Below are 16593 nucleotides of genomic sequence, written 5' to 3' on the forward strand. Positions count from 1 at the left end.
GTGACTATTGTATCTTAGGCAATATTTCCTTGAGGTGCAGAAGCTTCTCAGCTTAATATAGTCCTGTCTGTTTATCTCTACTTCCACTTGTGTGGAGAGTGCTGTTTCCGCCTTGAAGATGTCCTTAGTCTCAATGTCATATAGTGTTTTACCTACATGTTCTATATACTTATGGTTTTAGGCATGATATCAAGGTCTTTAATCCATTTGGATTTGATCTTTGTGCATGGTGTTAGATGGGAGTCTGAGTTCACTTTTTTGCAAGTGGCTAACCAGTTTGTGTCAACACCATTTGTTGAACAGACCTTCCTTACATCATTTTAGATTTCTTGTCCCTTTATCAAAGATTGGTTGATTGTATGTCTGGAGAACATTCTCTGAATACTCAAGTCTATTCCACTAATCTGAGGATCTGTCTTTATTCCAATACCATGCTGTTTTGATAACTATTGCTTTGTAATATAGTTTAAAATTGGGGAAAGTAATGCCTCTCATATTACTTTTACCATGGATTGATTTGGATATTTCTGGGAATGTATTGTTCCAAATAAACATCGGAGTGTTTGATCTACTTCTTTAAAGAATGTCATGGGTATCTTTAGAGGGATTGCATTAAATCTGTAAAATCCTTTGGGGAGTATTGCCATTTTAATGATGTTAATCCTGCCAATTCATGAGCAGGGTATGTGTTTCCATTTCCACATGTTTTCACTTGTTTCTTGAAGCAGGCTTTTGTAGTTTTCTTTTTTTTTCTTTTTTCTTTTACCACTCAGACTGCATCCTCTCCCTCTACCCTTTCCAGAGGAAAGGGAGAACGATCATCATTGGCCAAAGGCAGTCACAGAAGCAACACCTAGAGCCGACTTCACGCTCAGGAGAGGACACTCTGGTTCCTCCTCGTGGCTTTGGGTGCTCTACATGATCAGAGAAACTTCTCTAGTCACATACTATAGAAATGATCCCTGAAAGTATAGCCCTTGTAGTTTTCTTTGTATAAGTCCTTCACCTCTTTAGTTAAGTTGACCCCAAGATATTTGAGTTTGTGTGACACTAATATGAATGGGATTGTTTTCTTAATGTCCTTTTCTTCTTTATCATTATTAGTGTATAAAAAGGCCATTGACTTTTGTAGACTCCCACTTTGCTATATGAATCTATTGTTTTTAGGATCTTTTTGATAGAATCTTTAGGGTTTTCTAAATATATTGTCATGTCATCTGCAAACAATGAGAGCTTAACTTCTTCCTTACCTATCTGGCTGTCCTTGATATCTTTTTCTTCCTAATCGCTACGGCAAGTATTTCCATTACTGTGTTTAATAGGACGAGTAAGAAAGGGCAGCCTTGTCTTGTACCAGATTTTAGGGAAAGGCTTTTAGTTTATCTTTATTAATAATAATATTTGCCATTGGCTTGTGATAGATGGCCTTGACTATATTGAGAAAAATTCTTTTCATTCCCATCTTGCTGAACGTTTTTCTTTAAAATCAAGAATGGGTGTTGGACCTTATCAAATGTTTTCTCTAGATCTCTTGATATGAACATATAACTTTTCTTTATCTTTTTGTTGATATGGTGTATTACGTTGATTGATTTATGGATGTTAAACCATCCTTGCAATCCTGGGATGAAACCTACTTGGTTGTGGTGAATGACCTTCTTGATGATGCATTGAATTCTATTTGCCAGAATTTTGTTGAGGATCTTTGCATTTGTGTTCATGAGGCATATTGGTCTGTAGTTTTCTTTTTCTTGGCAGCATTTCTGTCTGATTTTAATATCAAGGCGATGTTAGCTTCATAGAAACTATTCGGAAGTGTTCATGTTTCCTCAATTTTATAAAAGAGCATTAAAAGATATGGTAAATGTTCCTCTTGAAAGGTTTGAAAGAATTCATTAGTGATTCCATCTGGGTCAGGGCTTTTGGCTTGGAAATATTTTTGATGACCATATTAATTTCCTCAATAGTGATCAGACTGTTTAGATATGCTACCTCATTCTTATTTAACTGTGGAAGGTTTTAAGAGTCCAAGAATTTGTCCATTTCTGCCAGGTTCTCATATTTCATGCCATAGAGTTCCTCAAAGTAGCCTCTTATTACCCTTTGAATTTCTGCAATAGCTGTAGTGATCTCCCCCTTTTCATTTCTAATACAGTTTTTGAAGTTTCTCTCTCTCTCAATTTCTTTGTGAGCTTTGACAGTGGTTTATCAATCACGTTTATTTTTCAAGAACCAACTTTTTCTAATCTTTTGGATTGTTTTCTGGATTTCCTCTTCATTGATTTATGCTATAAGCTTTATTTCCTTCTGTCTACGTATTTTTGGTTCCTTTTGTTGATCATTTTCTAATTTTATAAGCTTCGTCATTAAGCTATTCACGTAGATTCCCTTTTCCTTCCTGATGTGTGCTTGCAAGGCTATAAATTTTTCTTTCAGTAGCACTTTTGTTGTGTCCCATAAATTCTGATAATTTGTGTCTTTATTGTCATTTTTTTCCAAGAATGTTTTGATTTCCTCTTTAATTTTATCTCTGAGCCACTGGTTGTTCAGTAGTAAGCTGTTCGATTTCCAAGCATTAATATTTTTCTTCTGTGTCCCTTTGTATTTCACAATTAATTTCAGTGCCTTTTGATCAGCAAAGATAGTCCGCATGATTTTTATCCTCATGGTTTTATGGAGATATGTTTTAGGGGCTAGCAAGTAGTCTATCCTGGAGACGAATGTGTATCCAGGTTTCTGGGGATGGAGTGTCCTTTATATATATCTACTAGGCCTCTCTCTTCCATTTCTCTTTTCAGGGCTAGTATATTTCTGTTGGGTTCAGTCTGGTTGACCTATCAAGTGTTGACAATGCCATGTTGAGGTCTCCCACAATTATTGTGTTATTATTGATATCTTTTTTTCAGATTTGTCAACAATTGTATTAAATACTTTGCTGATTCCTCATTGGGTACATATATTTTTAGGACTGTGATTTCTTCCTTTTGTACATATTCCTTGATTAGTACAAAATGTCCATCTTTGTCCGTACAACTTTTCTGAGTCTAAAGTCTGTGTCATCTGCTAGTTAGTATGGCCACCCCAGTTTTTTAAGGGTGTTGTTTGTTGGATGATTTTCCTCCAGCCTTTGATTTTGAGTCTATGTTTGTTCTGACTATTCAGGTGTGTTTCTTGTAGGCAGCAGAAGGTTGGATTCAGTTTTTCGATCCATTTCGCCACTCTGTGTCTTTTAATGAGTGCGTTTAGTGCATTGACATTGAGAGAGATAATTGTCATGGATTTAGTGCCATCTTTGTGTAGAAGTTTGGTGTGTCTGTTGGTCAGTCTTTTCTTAAAGTAGACCTTTTTACTTTTTCTTCTAAGGCTGGTTTTGCATCTGTAAAGTTTCTGAGCTGCTGTTTTTCCATGAAGCTATGTATACTTCCTTAAAATCTGAACATGTGTCTTGCTGGGTGTAGTATTCTAGGTGAAGCATTTATTTCATTGAGATTTTTTATTATGTTCCACCATTGCCTCTGGCCTTGAGGGTTTCTTGTGACAGGTCTGCTGTAAATCTTAAGGATGCTCTCTTGAATATTATTTCCCTTTTTGATCTTGCTGCTTTTAGTATTCTATTCCAATCTGTGGGATTCATCATTGTGACGAGGATGTGTCTTTGGGTAATTTTCCTTGGATCTCTTTTAGCTGCTACTTTTAGGGCATGGAGGATTTGGTTGCATTTAGACTTTAGCTCTGGTAGTTTCTCTGTAATGATGTCTTTGACTGTTGATTCTTCCTGGGGATTTTCTTCCTGGGTCTCTGGGACTCCAAGGATATTAAGTTGTTTCTATTGAGCTTATCAAAGACTTCTATTTTCATCTGTTCACATTCTTTGAGTAATTTTTCCATTGTTTGATCATTTGCAGCTTTTTTCCCAATCTTTTCTGCTGTACGGAATTGTTATGAATCTCATATTCTATCTCACTGATTATATTCTCAGCTGCTATTACCTGTTGGAGATGCTTTCCATTGAGATTTTCCATTCATCTACTGAGTTTTTCTGACCTATTTTTTCAGTTTGAAGTTTTCTGATTTCTGTCTTCATATTCTCTTGATTCTTATAACTGTTCTGTTTACCTCAATCTATGCTTTCTTTGATTTTTGTGAACATCCTCCATATTTCTTCTCTAAAGTCCATATCTGAGAGACTAACTAGGTTGTTGGCCGTTTTTTTCGGGGGTCATTAGAGTTGCCATCTTCATTCTCTATGGCTGGTGTTGGTCTGAGTTGTTTCCCCATTGTCAAGCTTGTATTGTCGATTTTTCTACGTGTTGTGGTGGTATTTATTGGATAGATGATGCATGCAGCCACAAAAAGGAGTGGCCATACTCCTCTGGTTCCACCCTTTGTGGTCAGGACTGCTCAGCTCTGAAGAAGATGAGCCATTAGAGAAGGATGCTGAAGAGGATCAAGATCCCAAGACAAAGCAGAGCAGAGAAAAGGCCCAAGATGCCTGGTGCTTCTGAAACACAGCAGAAATCTGCTAGTTCCACTGTCTGTGGGAAGGACAACTCACCTTTGGAGAAAATGAGACCTCAGGGAAGGGTGCAGAAGAGGTCAAAATCCCAGGCCAAAGCAGAACAGAAAAAGGCCCAAGATGTGTGCTGTATTTCTGACACACAGCAAAAATCTAACTTTTATTTTTTTATATTAAAAATTATTTAAAATGATTTGGGGGGGGGGGCAAAGTAATAGAACACCAGTAAGGTGTCTGCCTTGCAAGCAGCTGATTCAGGACAGACCTCAGTTTGATCCCCAGAGTCCCATATGGTTCTCCAAGTCAGAAGAGATTTCTGAGCGCATAGCCAGATGTGGTCCAAAAACCAAAAAAAAAATTTTTTTTTGATGTAAAAATAATTTAGGTAATTGTGTTTAATCAGCTTGTAGAGTAGTGTTTTGTAAATATACTTCAGCCTTGCAGGCTGGTTGTTTATAGCTGCTTCTCCTGATGGCATCTCATGTTTAAACATTTGTTTTAGAATATTTTTTTGTCTAAAAACTATGTGTGTCTTATGGTCAGGTGCATCTTATAGAGTGAAAAATGTGGTATTTTCCCCTTTTGATGTAACTCAGGCTTCTGGTATGATTGATAAGACCTAGGTAAAAGCCAACATCTGAATATAAAGGAAGATTTGGGATTGCTTCATCTGTTCCTTTGTTTCTGTAAAGTTTATAAATCTTTGAAGACCTATATCAAAAGAGAAGTGACAGTCATGATAGATTATTTTACTGTGTTGGGAATATCAGGTTCAGAAATCACAAAGGCAATGTAGAATACCATCTACTATTGATTGGATGCTATTATTTCTTGCAGAACTCCACAATACTTTCTAGAAGTTCATGTTAAATATGCTCTCAGAACACAACAGAGCTTTCTCCACTCTCTGATGCTTCCGTGGGACATTCTACAGAAGAACAATGATGGAAGTTAGGAGGAACTACATCATTTTTCAATTCAAAAATTGATGGCATAAGTTTACAAAAATAACCAAATCCACCTACTGGTACACTTTACATGGCTAAGTTTGTGGTATATAAACTATAGCTCAATTGTAAAAGAATATTAAAATTAATTGTTATTGAGAATATAAATATTTAAAAATATTAAAAAATAAAAATTTGGGGGCCACACCTAGCGGTACTCAGTAGTTACTCCTGGCTTTAAGTTCAGAAATTACTTTTGCTGGCTTGGGAGACCCCATATGGTAAGCTGGGGATGGAAACTAAGTCAGCCACATCCAAGGCACATGTCCTACAATGCTATTGCTCTGACCTCTAAAATTCAATTTTTGTATTTTTAATTTTTATTTGTTTATTTATTTAAATTTTTGAGACCATTGTGAGTTACAAGTTTTTCACATTTATATTTCAAGCATATAGTGTTTTTATATTTCAAGATATATATGTTCCATCATCAGTGGGACACTATCCACCATAGTTCCCTGCATGTATCTCATACCTCTACCCTTAGTCACCAGGACTACTAGTGTAACAGGTCCTTGATTCTATTGTCATTGACTTTGGCTTGGGGGGTTAGATCTGGCAAATTTTTCCCCACTCAATGCTCCTGAGTCCTGACAGATCAGCAAGTCTCAATCCATTGAGTAAACTTCTAATTCTGTCTTCTAAGTATAGGCCTTAGGAGGAATGTGGGAAGGTGAAGCAGACTTTGTACTTGAATCAAGTTTCTTTCCCTCATGATGATTATATTAATGTGGGGGCTACTTATTTATTAATTACTTATTATTTGTTTGGGGGCCACACTTGCTTTGCAAAAATTAACTTACTCCTGACTCTATGCTCAAAGATCATTTTGAGGAGATCCAAGGCACCATTCGTGGTGTCAAAACTTAAACTTAAACTTGGGTCAGCCACATTCTAGGCAACTGCCTTTCATACTGGACTGTCACTCTTGTCCTAAGCATCGGTACTGAAGGGCTACTTACTTAACTGAATAAGAGGTGCAAAATCTTTTCCAATATATTTCAAGAGACATAGAGGAAAATAGGCTTCTAGTTAGTCAATAAAGAACAATGCCAGGCTTTTCTCTTCAGAAAAGAATTTTTGTCATTAATCTCAGGACTATAGAGATAATGAAACTAGCTTTAACTGTGAGTGTTGTTTGTTAACTTAATTTCTTTTATGTTCTTCATCCCCACTGGGAAGAAGGCAACATCTAGGGATTGCCCTACTTATTTCTCATTTGAAACCATTCTATCATTTGCTTTCAATAAAATCGCTTATTTCAATCTGAAGACTGTTGCATTTTATATTACTAATATAGAAGAGGAAAAAATGCTCTTCTTTTGTCCCCTTCTATCAGCTCATAGATAATATTGCTGCTTTCTTGGTCATTTTTTGTTTGCAGTTTTCTTTCGAGTTCTTCAATGTGCTTCTCCAACTGTGATCCTGCTCATATGACTTGTTACACTGTCTTTTAACTCCTTTATTTCCCTTTGTATGGAATCTCTCATATTTTTTAATTTGGCTGATTTGTTCCTCCAGAGATTTCTTATATTCGGTGGCTAGCATTTCCTTCATTTCGTTAATCAAGGCTTCCATTTCGTTCTTCATAGCTGCTTTTAAGTCTCCTTCCAATGGATCTATGCGTTTTGGTGGACTTGGAAACTTGCTAGGGTTTCTCTCCATATCTTCAGATGTTATGGTTCTCTTTAATTTACCCATATTTCTTCGCATTTATTGGTGTGGCTTGGAGTGCAGTGCCTTCCGAGTTCAGCCTGCTTTTGCCCCCTGTGGCGTGGGGTTGGGTCCCCTCCCTGAGCGTTGTTGTAGAGGGGTCTGTTGGTTGAGCTCGCAGAGATTTGGCTCCTCCTATGCTCTCTAGTAGGTCCTGGTTTGTTTTTTCCTTTTGTTGGCAGCTAGTGCAGTTCCGCTCCTGGCCACAATGTTGGAGGGCGCTGTTGAGCCTAGCTCCCTGTCCTCCCTCCTTTCCCTGTGAGTCAGCGGAGCTCCACCCCCTCCGAGCCTGAGCTGAGGAAATTCCCTCAGTCAAACCCACCTGGCGTTCTCTCTTCGCCCCTGGGAGTCCCAAGTCCACTTCGGGGCTCAGGGGGCAGGCTGCTCTAGGATACCCCAAGGTCCGGGCCAAAGCTCACCCGGTCTATAAGCTCTAGCCCTTCCCAGCGGCACAGAGTGGGTCAGGCGCAGGGTTCTCTGGGTGCCCACCAATATTGCTGCTTTCTTAAAAGAACTGTCCAGATAATCTAAAATCTTTTTCTTAAGTCCAACAGTGCATAACTTAGTTTTATTTTTAAGCAGCCAACTTGCTGATGTGTTATCTCAAACAGATCTGCATCTCCAGAAAAACATGTGTCCCAATTTTACTAGCTCTAGATAGGTCTATCTTGCTCACCCGATCTATTCAGCAGAAATAAAAGGAGTCTTTCTTTAATTTGGGGCATAGTTTGGCACTTGTTCAAAATCAGCCTCAGCAATGAATGCTTGTCAATTTATCCTGCTATTCTAAGGAGGTTGTTCTGAGTGCTCAGAAAGTGAATAGCACTCATAAAGGAATCCAGTACACACTTCTACAGAAACCCACAGACTATTGCCATTTCCTGTCACATCGGGCCAATAATGGTGGATTAGTGAAAATTCCCTAGAAACATAACATTGTGATTACACAGGTGTAAAAAGGCTTGGTGAACTTGAACACAGGGAGGTGGAGAGAAGGCTAGAGTCTGCCTCCCTGCTGGGCATGTCTCTAACAGCAAGTCAGAGCACTGAACAGGTAATCCTGGATTGTGGAGATAAACTCAATGGGTCAGCATATACCTTGTGTGCAGGAGAATCAAGGTTAGGATCCAAGTATTGCATATTTTTTCCTGAGCCCACTTAAAAGCATCCCCAGGTTGATATTTGTACTGTTTTCTTAGAAAAACTAATGATTATCAGTACAACCTCTTAACCTTTTCCAGAATGTCATTTTCTTGCAATTCGATGCTCTGTGACCCTTTATATCAATTTCTTTCTCTTACTAATAAGAACTCAAGGCTCCTCCATTGCCTTTCCTGGCTAACTGACTACTTGGTTTTACTGCTGAATAATATTCTATTGTGGGCAGGTAGTAGATGCCTTCTCTTTTTCCCCAGGGAAAGACATTCAGCTTCCAAAGCTAGACTATTATGGATCAAGCTACTGTAAACATCCATGTGGTGCATATTTCTGCATTTTTTTATAAAACTAAAAAGAAAGGAACAGGGCCGGGGCCAAGTGGTCTCAGATTCATTGGTGGAAAATAAGAACAGAACTAAACATACAAGCCAAAATAAACAACCGAATCAAGAGACCTAAATTTTAACAATCTAAACTTAAATTGGTCTGTTATACTGGCAGGCTAGGGAGGCAAAGGGTGGTGGTATAAGGTGCACTCTGAAATCATTGTTAGAGGGAGGTTGACACTGGTGATGGGAATGGCTCTGACTCACTGTATATCTTCCTAGGTCTCTGGGACTCCAATGATTTTTAAATTGTTTCTGTTGAGCTTATCATAGACTTCTATTTTCATCTGTTCCCATTCTTTGAGTAACTTTCCCATTGTTTGATCATTTGCTTTAAGGCTTTTTTTCCAGTCTCTTCTGCTGTATGGAGTTGTTATTCATCTCATCTTCCAGTGTACTAATTCTATCCTCAGCTGCTGTTAACCCGTGGGAAAGCTCATCCATGTTTTTCTTCAATTCATCTATGAGTTTTTCAGAACTGTTATTTGACCTGAAATTTCAGTTTGGTGTTTTCTCATTTCTATCTTCATATTCTCTTGGTTCTTATTAGTGTTCTCTTCTATACTTTCTTTGAGTTCTTTGAACATCTTCCATATTTCGACTCTAAACTCCTTATCTGATAGACTGACTAGTCGGTTGGCCATGTTCTGGTCATCTGAGTTGCTGTCTTCATTCTCTATGTCTGTCACTGGCCTGCATTGTTTCCCCATTGTCACACTTGTATTGTGGGTTTTTCTACGTGTTGTGGTTGTATTCATTGGCTAAATGATGTGCATGGCTGCATAGTGAAGAGGAACAGCCACAATCCTCTGGCTCCTCCCTTTCTGGGCATGTAAACTCACCTCCAGGGAAGGCTAGCTGTCCACAGATAGCCACACAGGGGATGAAATCAGGCTGAAAATGCAGCACAGCAAGAAGACAGGCAGATGGGGTGCTGGCATCTGAGTTCCAGCTGAGTTCAGTGGCTTCCCCTTTCTGGACTCACTGTATATCTGAAATTCAACTATGAAGGACTTTGTAGATCAGAATGGTTTCAATATATTAAAATTTAAAAAAATATCCACATGGTGGTTTTGTGTGGCAAAAACTAGATTTTTTCTCATCACTCAGATTTTCTAACACATTTTTAAGTGACCCAAAAATCTAACCAAGATTCCTTTGCACTCTATTACTCACATAGGTATTAAGGCAGATTTTCACTCTATCATTCCACGGACATTTAGTTCTAATTCACTCCAAAGTTATCTAGGAAGATGCAATATGCATCTAGTACAAGTTGGAATGATTCTTTCTAACCAGAAACTCTTTAGTGAGATTCATCTCATCATTGAATTTAGAACATTGAGTCCAGCCACCATCTTATTATGATTACTGATTTGAGTCCAGTTATCATTTTATTATGCTATCCAGATCATGCTCTATTGTAAGGTAAAAATTCCCCCAATTCCCCTTTGAGATGTTAATTCCATCTGGATGATCAGACCTGCTCACACATGGCATGGGGCAAGCTGTTTTAAATTAAGAATGAAAGATGCTGCCCTGAGGGGAGTTGAGGAGAAGCAGCAAGGAAAACAGACAAGGCTACTGAGAGAAAAACATGAGTTAGGCAGACATGGCACATAGACTCATGGCAGAGAAATGCCATGAGGAAATAAAATGAGCTGACCCCAATGAAACTAACTGACTTCTTGTGAATTATTTCTCAGCTGTTACCCTGCCTCATCAAATTTGCTGGCCTGAGGCGTTAGAAAAACATTGCCTGGGGTGGCCTCACTCAACACTCTATGAATCCCCACATTCTTACATCTAACTAGAACCTCTCTATATCCTTATTTGGAAATATTCTATTGGACCCTTTCTGTGATGTCATTCCCAAACTGCCTGACAGATGGAACTCTGCATAGCAACTGTTCTGGGGATTCTACTTGAGTCAAAACTCTTTTGAGAGAACCTACTCCAGAGATGGGAAAGGACAACACAAAGAGGGTCCCATAATTAGTGGTTACTGTAGATTTACATATTAATTATAGAGTCCTGGATAGTGGTGGATTATGGTGAGGCCTTTCTCTGCCATCCCGGGTCAGGCACCTGCAACCCCTTCCATCCAGCAGGTCTGCATGTTAGGGTAGCGAAGAAGAAATGATAAACATGCAATCAGGTTCAGGAGACATCACCTTTATTAAACGCCCTAGCCATCAAGTGTGGCTTCTAAGCTTAAATCTTTTATCCCTCCATGCTTTAAGTTCTTCCAGTGGCTTCTTGCTAAATCCTCCAAATCCCCTTACATCCCTAAGGTAACTCTTTTGTTACCTTCTATAGAAGTGGGCTGGTCTGACCAACAGGAAATATTAGCATTTTTCTCTGGGAGGGTTTGACAGTTACTATCACGCTAAATTTTGGGCAGTCTCTTCTCCCTCACAGAAATCTCTTGTTATTGTCTATTAATATGAATATTACCTATCAACAATCTGTTGCTCTTAAGACATTCCAAAGCCCAATATTTATGCTTATCTTCTTTCCGGTGTCTCACTTTGTCCCCCAGGCCATGCTTCTTCTATATCCTATTCCCTTGCAGGTATTCCACTTTCTCTGGTTTTTCAAAACCATTGTTGGAAGGGAATAAAATGTCTCTGGTCATCAGCCTGGGATCCCTTCTCCCTTCATTCCAGCTGGAGAGAATATTCTCAGTTTCTGAATGCATTGGGAGGAGGGAAGTTGACAGGGCCAGCACACTCTTGCGCTGGATAGAAGAAATACTTTTAGTAATATAATTTTTATTTTCATCATAGTGGCTTACATATTGTTGACAATAATATTCTAGGTACATGTTAACTTAATATCAGGGGGATTCCCATCACCGAATTGTTATCCCTATACCTCCTTTCCCATCCTACCTCTCATATCTTCCTCCCTCACCCCCGGGGCTGCAAGAATACGTGGTCTCCTCTGTGCCTAACTTGCTACTTAGTGGTCTTACACCTGTTTGGTCTTGGTAGCTCCCTTATTTCCTCTTGTAACTGGGAGGCGGGACTAGATAGATCAAGTTACATGGTTTTGTTTGAAGAAGAAAAAAGTAATAAACTGGGGTAAAAATCAAATATGTTGAAAATGGGTGGAGTCCTTCTAGAGGACATCATCGATTTGAGAGACGAAGGGGAAAAAGGTGAATCACCCCAACAGTACAAAAAGAAGTGTCAAATAAAATATCCAGTGAGCCCTCCAACAATAAAGGTAAGCACCACAAAAAGCCATGATCTTAAGATAAAAACATGGCAGAGCACATAAAGAAACAAAAGAAAGGAAGAAATATATAAATATAAATGTAGGCCCAACTGTGAAAAACTGTGAGTGATGCCTGTGTGTGTCTGTCTACTATCTTGTTGCGTGAACCTCTTGAGAGTGGACCGAAAAGAGGCTCCAGAAAACTCATTCTCCCAGAGGCCAGTTCCAGGGCGGGACTCCATAATGTGAAAACCGGTTATGCTTTGCAGAAGCCGGGTCCACTGTTTGTGACGTCAGGCTAGGATAATCCATGAAACTACGCCTGCCCAGTGGGGCCCGACTGTGAAAAACTGTGAGTGCTGCCTGTGTGTGTCTGTCTACTATCCTGTTGCATGAACCTCTTGGGAGTGGGATGAAAAGAGGCTCAAGCAGAGCACTTTGGCTTCACTTCGCTATGTGGCCATGTGCTCTTTCTAAGAAAAGAACACTATCGCAACAAGAAGAAAAAAACACACTAAGAACTGTGCTGGATAACTGAAGCAAGCATTTCACTCCAGATTGTCTTCTCTGCTGTGTGCTCAGGCCTAAGATTTGATCCTGTGTGAGGCTTCATCCAAGGAGGACTCCCCTGCCTTGGAGACAAGTCGGCCCATCCAGAAAGGGCGGAGCCAGAGGAGTGTGCTGCCTGCATCATTTAGCCAATGAGTACCACCACAACACGTAGAAAAACCTACAATACAAGTGTGACAATGGGGAAACAACGCAGGCCAGCATCAGACATAGAGAATGAAGATGACAATGCTGATGACGAGATAATGACCAACCAACTAATCAACCTCTCAGATAAGGACTTTAGATTAGCAATATGGATGATGCTCAACAAACTCAAAGAAACCATGGATCGAGTTGAACAGAACACTAATAAGAACCAAGAAAATATGAAAACAGAAATCACAAAACTTCAAACTGAAATAACATGTCAACTAACAGGCCTGAAAAACTCATTAAACAAAGTGAATGACAAAATGGATAAGCTCTGGGACAGGGTATCAGAAGCTAAGAATAGACTTGGTGCTGTGGAAGATGAGATACATAACAATTCCATACAGCAGGAGAGATTGGAAAAAAACTTAAACAAATGAACAGGCAATGGAAAAATTAGTTAAAGAATGTGAAGAGATGAAAATAGAAGTCTATGATAAGCTCAACAGAAACAACTTAAGAATCACTGGAGTCCCAGAGACCCAGGAAGAAAATTTCCAGGAAGAATCAATGGTCAAGAACATCATTAAAGAGAGACTTCCAGAGCTAAAGAATATATGTGATCAAATCCTGCATGCTCGAAGAGTACCAACCAAAAGAGACCCCAGAAAAACCATGCCAAGACACATCCTAGTCACAATAATGAATCCCACAGATAGAGACAGAATTCTGAAAACAGCAAGATCAAAAGGGGAAATTACGTTCAAGCGAGCATCCTTGAGATTTACAGCAGACCTGTCACCAGAAACACTCAATGCCAGAAAGCAGTGGTGGGATATTGTGACAAGACTGAATGAAATGAATGCTTCACCCAGAATACTATACCCAGCAAAACTCACTTTCCGGTTTGATGAAAGAATACATGGTTTCACAGAAAAAAAAACAGCTCAGAAACTTTACAGACTCAAAACCAGTCTTATGAAAAAAAACTGAAAGACCTAATTTAAGACAAGACTAACCAAAAGACACACCAAATTTTGATAGAAAGATGGCATTAAATCCCAGGACAATTCTTTCTCTCAACGTCAATGGACTAAATGCACCAGTCAAGAGACACAGAGTGGCTAAATGGATCAAAAAACTCAATCCAACCTTCTGCTGCCTACAAGAAATGCACCTAATAGTCAAAGCAAACATAGACTCAAAATAAAAGGCTGGAGAAAATTATCCAAGCAAACAACACTGATAAAAAAGCTGGAGTGGCTATACTAATATCAGATAATGCAAACTTTATACTCAGGAAGGTTGTAAGGAACAAAGATGGACATTCTATATTAATCAAGGGGTATGTAGAGCAGGAAGAAATAACTCTCCTAAACAGAGAGAGGGGCCGACAAAATATTTAATACAACTGTTGACAAATCTGAAAAATAATATCAATAACAACACAATAATTGTGGGGGACCTCAACACGGCTTTGTCAATACTGGATAGGTCAACCAGACTGAAACCCAACAAGAATATACTAGACCTGAGGAGAGAAATGGAAGAAAGAGGCCTTGTGGATATATATAGGACACTCCATCCCCAGAAACCTGGATACACATTCTTCTCCAATGTGCATGGTACAATCTCCAGGATAGACTACATGCTGGCACATAAAACATACCTCCATAATATCAAGTGGATAGAAATTTTGTAGACTACCTTCGCTGACCACAAGGCTCTGAAATTATTTGTGAATTCCAAAGGGACTCAGAAGAAAAACTTTAACACCTGGAAGTTAAACAGCCTCATATTCAATAACTAATGGGTTCCAGATGAAATCAAGGAGGAAATCAAAAGGTTCCTGGAAACAAACGACAATAAAGACACAAACTATCAGAACTTATGGGACACAGCAAAAGCAGTAATGAGAGAAAAATTTTTAGCTTTGGAAGCACACATCATGAAGGAAGAAGGAGCTTACCTGAGTAGCTTAATGACACAGCTAATAGAACTAGAAAGTGCTCAACAAAAGGACCCAAAAATAGGGAGACAGAAGAAAATAACAAAGCTGAGAGCAGAAATCAACGAAGTGGAAACCCAAAAAACAATCGAAAAGATCAATGAAATCAGAAGTTGGTTCTTTGAAAAAATAAACAAGATTGATAGACCACTGGCAAACCTAACAAAGAAAGAGAGAGAGAAACTTGATAACTCGTATTAGGAATGAAAAAGGAGAGATCACTACTGATATGACAGAGATTCAAAGGGTAATCAGAAACTACTTTGAGAAACTCTACGCCACTAAAAATGAGAACCTGGAAGAAATGGATAAATTCTTGGACTCTTATAATCTTTCACGGTTGAAGGAAGAGGATGTAGCATATCTAAACACCCCCATCACCATTGATGAAATTAAAACGGTAATCAAATGTCTGCTAAGAAACAAAAGCCCAGCCCAGATGGATTCACTAATGAATTCTTTCAAACTTTCCAAGAGGAAATACCACCAATCCTGGCAAGACTCTTTCATGAAATTAAATAAACAGAAACACTTCCAAATACCTTTCATGAAGCCAACATCACCTTGATACCTAAGCCAGACAGAGATGCTATGAAAAAAGAAAATTAGAAACCAATATCGCTGATGAATGCAGATGCAAAGATCCTGAACAAAATCCTGGCAAATAGGATTCAATGCCTCTTTAAGAAGATCATCCACTACAATCAAGTAGGTTTCATCCCAGGAATGCAAGACTGGTTTAACATCCGTAAATCTATCAACATAATACACAACATCAACAACAAGAAAAAAAACATGATCATATCAATAGATGCAGAGAAAGCATTTGATAAGGTCCAACACCCATTCTTGATCAAAACTCTCAGCAAGATGGGAATGCAAGGAACCTTTCTCAATATAGTTAAAGCCATCTACCACAAGCCAGTGACAAATATTATCCTCAATGGAGGAAAACTAAAAGTCTTTCTTTTAAATTCTGGCACAAGACAAGGCTCTCCTGTCTCATGACTCCTATTCAACATAGCACTTGCGATTAGGCAAGAAAAAGATATCGAGTTAGGAAAGGATGAAGTCAAGCTCTCACTGTTTGCAGATGACTTAGAAAACCCTAAAGACTCTACCAAAAAGCTTTTAGAAACAGTAGACATATAGCAAGGTGGCAGGCTACAAAATTAACACACAAAAATCAATGGCCTTTTTATACACCAATAGTAATAAGGAAGAAATGGACATTAAGAAAATAACCCCATTCACAATAGTGCCACACGAACTCTAATATCTTGGAATCAACTTGACTAAAAATGTGAAGGACCTATACAAAGAAAACTATAAAACTGTGCTCCAAGGAATAAGAGAGGACACGCAGAAATGGAAACACATAACCTGTTCATGGATTGGCAGGATTAACATCATCAAAATGCCAATACTCCCCAAGGCATTATACAGATTTAATGTGATCCCTCTAAAGATACCCATGACATTCTTCAAAGAAGTGGATCAGGCTCTTTTGAAATTTGTTTGGAACAATAAACACCCTCGAATAGCTAAAGCAATTATTGGGAAAAAGAATATGGGAGGAATTACTTTCCCCAACTTTAAACTCTACTACAAAGCAATAGTTATCAAAACAGCATGGTATTGGAATAAGGACAGGCCCTCAGATCAGTGGAATAGGCTTGAATACTCAGAAAATATTCCCCAGACATACAATCACCTAATTTTTGATAAAGGAGCAGGAAATCCTAAATGGAGCTGGGAAAGCCTCTTCAACAAGTGGTGTTGGCACAACTGGCTAGTCACTTGCAAAAAATTGAACTTAGACCCCCAGCTAACATCATGTATGAAGGTAAAATCCAAATGGATTAAAGACCTCGATATCAG

General features: G+C 38.8%; 1 non-coding gene across 1 annotated transcript; it reads right to left on the minus strand.

The window, feature by feature from the left end:
- Nucleotides 1-764: 764 nt before the first annotated feature.
- Nucleotides 765-978, minus strand: LOC126002953 (small nucleolar RNA U3). Its single transcript, XR_007493525.1, has one exon. It is a non-coding gene; the product is annotated as a small nucleolar RNA U3 (small nucleolar RNA).
- Nucleotides 979-16593: the final 15615 nt, after the last annotated feature.

The sequence above is a fragment of the Suncus etruscus genome, chromosome 2 (assembly GCF_024139225.1).
Source record: "Suncus etruscus isolate mSunEtr1 chromosome 2, mSunEtr1.pri.cur, whole genome shotgun sequence".
Lineage (NCBI taxonomy): Eukaryota > Metazoa > Chordata > Mammalia > Eulipotyphla > Soricidae > Suncus > Suncus etruscus.